The sequence below is a fragment of the Electrophorus electricus genome, chromosome 9, assembly GCF_013358815.1.
Source record: "Electrophorus electricus isolate fEleEle1 chromosome 9, fEleEle1.pri, whole genome shotgun sequence".
Taxonomy (NCBI): domain Eukaryota; kingdom Metazoa; phylum Chordata; class Actinopteri; order Gymnotiformes; family Gymnotidae; genus Electrophorus; species Electrophorus electricus.
The window spans coordinates 19,495,088-19,500,465 of NC_049543.1; the positions used below are offsets into that span (position 1 = coordinate 19,495,088).

General features: G+C 43.3%; 1 pseudogene; it reads left to right on the top strand.

Annotated features, from left to right (window-relative positions):
* Positions 1-475: 475 nt before the first annotated feature.
* On the top strand, positions 476-3,256 carry LOC118241964 (annotated as a pseudogene).
* Positions 3,257-5,378: the final 2,122 nt, after the last annotated feature.

The following is a 5,378-nucleotide window of genomic DNA, read 5'->3' on the forward strand; positions in this document are numbered from 1 at the left end:
TAATGAAGATGAAGAGGAAAGAGAGGGTCTCTACTGTGGAAGTAGGACCAGGGGTAAGTAGGCCTTCTGGAGGAAGTGAGGAATCACTCACTCCCAAAAGCTCAAACCTCAAAGAGGTCTGCAGAGTCCCCTCCGTCTGTTTTGGTGGGGGAGGGGGGGAGAGCAGGCAAGACAGTCTGGGGACAGCTCTTCACTGGAAAGTTTGGACCGCGTATGGCTTAATGAAACACCGAATGAGGTTCCTTTCTTAAGGACTGAGTTAAGAGCATCAACACCAAAGGCTCAGCAAGAGGGCTCAGCAAGGCTCAGCAAGTCTCTGCTGGTCCAGAGGTGGGAGTTACCAGCCAACCTCAAACCTTCAGAATGGTGGAGATTAAAGAGGAGGAGGTGTCATAAGTAATAATGTCGCCTCCGGATATGTAGTTTTTTAAATGGTTTTAAGACATGCCTCCTTCTTCTTTCTTATATAGTATTTATGTCTCTTACAATTTCCACCATAAATATGAGGAGTGTGAAGGCACAAAATAGAGCACACAGTGTTTTAACCTTCTTGAAGGACGTGCGGTCCGATGTGTTCTTGTTGCAGGAGCGTGCAGTACCCTTTTTGCCATTAAAAGGGAGTGGGAGCAGCGGTGGACTGTTGGGTCGCACTACAGTCGGGCAGATGGGGTTGCCATGCCAATAACAAATCTCCACATTCAGGTGAAGGGCGCCACAGTGGATGGGCAAGCCCTTTTACTACAGCTAACCTTTTTAGGATAAGATTTTAAAATGTGAAATGTTTATGGCTTTAACGATAAAAGAAAGGTTTGATTTGTTGGAGGAGTTGCAGCCCCACATGCTAGGAAGAGGCCCCCAGGGGGTGGGAGGAGATTTGAATTGTGTTTTATCAAAAACTGACAGAAAAAAAAATGTGGGAGACGATTTTAAATGAGACAAATCACCGTCAAAGTTGCAGGCTGTAGTAAGTGATTTTAAATTAGAAGGACTGTTCTAGGAAAGTGCATCCGAAGGAGGAGGGTTTCACATGGTTTAGTGGTGACTGAACCCGGGCCTCCCATATCTTTTTACAAGAGAGTGCTCTCCTGATGCTACAGTGAGGCCTATGTTCTTTTCGCATCACCGTACGTTATTGTGCACCTTGTCTTTTTCCACTAATGTGACCGCAAGAGCGAGAACTGTGGAAGCTGAACTACTCCCTGTTACAGGATGAAGAAATAGTGAGGGCCTGCAGAGAGCAGTACAGCTTCGGGCAGACCCTCTGGGACTTTTACAACACACGAGCACAGTGGTTGGAGACAGTGAAGGGGAGGACCAAGACGTTTTGTTTTGGGTTTTTTTGTTTGTTTTTTTAAGTTGGAAAAGAAAAGAGAAAAACAGAAAAGACACATGGTGGGGCTGCAAAACCATTTACAGAGGTATTTTAATTTGGTAACTCGGATTGGATTTTAACAAGGAAATTAAAAAAGTAAAAAAGGAAAGGGCTGACCAGATGGAATTGATAAGCAGATGGGTGATTTATTTTTTATTTTTTAAAAAGCAAGGAGGAGATAGAGGAAGGGGAGAAGTGCACACGTTACTTTGGTGTCAAGAAAATGGTGTCAAGAGGGGGGTGGGCTTACAGAAATAAAATAAGGGGGAAGGTAGAACACAAGGAAGAAACAGTTGTATGACACGAAAAGTGTGCGTGACCAGGTTACGGAGGAAGTCCTAACATTTTTAGAGCATAGGGTGAAGAATCCAGAGGCTTTAATAAGAGTTCACAGTCTTAGAAATTTTTAAATGTCTGAAAGGTTTAAACAGGGTAAGTACCCTGGAGAAGATGGACTCCCCATGGACAGGGATAGTGACTTTGCTGCATAAAAAAAGGGGACAAGATGGACATTCGGTTTGTTGGTCTTAAATTTAGACTTTGAAAAGGCTTTTAATCGGGTCTCGCACCAGTACCTGTTCCAGGTACTGCAGAAAAATGGGGTTCCCTAGGAGGTTCATAGAGTGGGTGGGTCTGCTGTATACGGACATCACCAGCAGGATTATGGTGAACAGGCACCATAATCGCTCTGGAATACGGCAGGGGTGCCCGTTATGTCCCCTCCTGTTTGTGGCATGTATCGAGCCTTTGGCTCTTGCCTCTTGAGAGGGGATCAGTGGATCAAAGGACTGGACCTGCCACAAGGATTGATGGCAACCTGTTCCTTATACATGGATGATGTGACGGTTTTATGTATGGACGTTTTATGAGCAATAAAAGCATTTGTTTTACCCCTGTTTTTATTGCTATGTTCTGTTTTTAGTCCTCCAAGACACTTTCTTTTAGAGCTGAACAGAGCAGTGTTTTACTTCCTGTGGGGCTCCAAGTTGGAACGAGTAAAAATCGAGGTGCTGAAGATGCTGGAGAATGGAAGGAAAGGCCTTACTTGTTTTTAGGGAGCAAGTTCGTGGCCCTGCATATGAAGTACACCATGACCCCATCCACAAATAAGGCAGAGACAATGTGGCAGTTCTGGATGGTTCCTACCTGAGAACTTTGGGGGTTTTAAGAGTGGACCTACAGACACCAGTGTCTTTTACATTGCCAAAGGAATATGATTTTATCGGAAAGTTTTTAAAGAAATATAACCTGGAAAGAGGAGACAGAGTTTTAACTAATGCAAAGATGCTTGTCTTTTGTGTACAGGACTGGGAGAAGTGAGCCCAATACCTGGGCTCACGAGGGGGGAGGCTCGGATTGTGTGGAGGAACACGGCCCCCCCGACCCTCCGAAACAAAGACAAGGACCTTTCATGGATGGCGGAACACGAAATTCTCCCTGTCAGGGCTGTGATGCGCTCCCAGGGCATGGCAACGGTGGCGACGTGTCCATGGTTGGGGTGTGGCGAATCGGAAACGGTGAGACGTGTTCTGGGAGTGCAGTGTGGCAAGGGACCTTTGGGCCGCGATCGGCCTCTTGCAATGGCTGAGCCTGCCAGCAGGGGAGGTCCACCCACAAGTTTACTGGCTAGCAGTAAACAGGGTGTGGAGAAGTTACCAGCAAAAGGCATTTGAAGCACTCTGGCTCACCCTTAACAGTGCGAAAGCCACCCTTTGGACCTCCCGTAACCTGCTGGTGGGGAAGCATGTGATGATGCCCCTGCATGTAATGTTGAGGCTGGTGACATCTTCGCTGCAGGGGGCACCGGGCGCAACCATTCGGAGGAGGGGGCCGAGGTCACACGTAGGAGGGTCCCTGCCACCAGTCCCCGCAGATGCACCCTGAGGGAAAGAGGCAGCCTGACAAGAGGGGCCGTGGACGAGGGGATGATCTCCACTGGCCCCAGAAGATGACAAAAGGAGGTCTGGGGAGCCACTTAGGAGTCACCATCACCCCCCCCCCTCCACACACACACACACACACACACACACACACACACCCTCCTTAGACTTTTATGGTAACAGAGACTTTTAAGAGGTTTCACAGCAACAGAAACCTTTATGGAATTTTATGGCAGTAGAGACTTTTAATGTTTTATTGCTGGTTCTTTTAATGATTATTTATTTGGGGTTTAATTATTTTCACTGGGTTTTATCACCTCTTGAAGCACCATGGTCTTAAGATGAGACGATAATGGGACACTTTTTTTTACCAGCAGATAATGGTGTTAATTAGTTAACTTTTATTTTAAAAGGTTGATGTTAAACTTAAAACTTTTTTTTTCTTCTGATTTTGGCACCATGTCCTTTTAAAACAGAAAGAATGTCTGGAAAAACGGCCTGTACAAAGATATGACAATGTATATGTGAAGTGGTGACAAACATGTTTACAAAATTTTTATAATTTTTTTTTTTTAAAGGTGCTACAGTAGGTTCTTCTGCGGTAAATATAAATGTAATGTTTAATGCTGTAACAAAACTGATTCAAAACCTGAAGAGTTTAATACTTACCTGAATCAATGGACAAGGATTGATGGAGCAGAGAGAGAGAACTGCTTTGGACATACCTGCAGTCAGCAAAGAGGAGATACTGACCAAGTCCAATATAGATAATAATTTATGTGGAGCAGGTCAAGTGTAGAATTCCATTTCTTCCAGCAGAGGGAGCGAATGCGCTATTGATAGCAGTGTTTAACTTCATTAAATTATTATAGGCCATATTGGAACTTTTGCCAACACCAGGAGATGGTAGGCAGCTCAGGAAGATGCAAGCGCACGTAACAATTGAAAAAAGGGATGTGATACGGGAAAGAAGACTGGCTACATCACTACTCGTCAACAGAATTAATTCAGTGAACCCATGATCTTGTTGGGAATTACCTAATCACAAAGCCGTGACGGTGAAGAAGATAGTGTCAGTTTTAAACTGGAAAGAAATGGCTTTTTTTAGCCCTATAAATTTGCAGAGATAAACATCTTCAGAAACATAGAGACTGGGAATAAAAGGATGAAGTTGAATGGCAAACCAGAGCCCGTGTATAAGGGTATTGGTGTGTATAGACGTAGTTCTGTAATACACGTTTTTAGTAAAGAGGAAAATTGTGGACACAAAGGAAAGTAATTGCTTGGCGGTGAATGCTGTTTAGTCGACGAGTTAAGAAATTAGGGGTGATCATCATCATCAGATATAAATTCAGACGCAGCTGTAGTAACGCTACGTAGTTTTAGAGACGGAAATTGCGAATGCAACATGTTAAGATTACTTTAAATATGTCCCTCTTAATTAGCGATATACATTGTTATGATGTTAAAAATGCAGAAAATGTATCCAAAGCAAAATGCTGTCCCTGCTTTGTTAGTTATAAAATGGCTATTTCTTACACACGAATAGCGTAGTATCTGACTTCCCAAGGGGGGTGGCTATCAATTTAGGATACCTGAATAGCGAAGGAAATTAATTAAATAGGTTATATTTGAGTAACGGCAAAAGCAGAGCATGGTTGTTGGAAATGTAATGTTAAGAAAAACTCAAAAAAGAATATATTTGAAATGATGAACATATTTTAAGATAACAAGCAACAAAATGTGAAGTGTAAAATGTATGAGTATTAATATTATATTTTAGCAGGCTACTGCAGTAGTAGGAGAAAATAAAAGAGGCAACACCCTGTAACGGTAGGAATACACAAACATGTAGGAATTACAAACAGGCTAAGAATCACAGCAGCTAAACTTGAAACACGAAGGCTGGAATTACAATGACCGCAAAACAAAGGCAACAAGGCAGAGTTTAAATACGCGAACTAATAAGTTAAGCAATCATGAAGGCCTGAGAAAACGAAACTATGGAATTGAACCACAACAAGAAAGTAAAGCAAAACGAAGACACGAGAGAGGGAATCCATGACAATAAAGACGCTAGGAGGGGCCAAACGTGACACACCCCTTGGCTTAATATTGTCAGATGG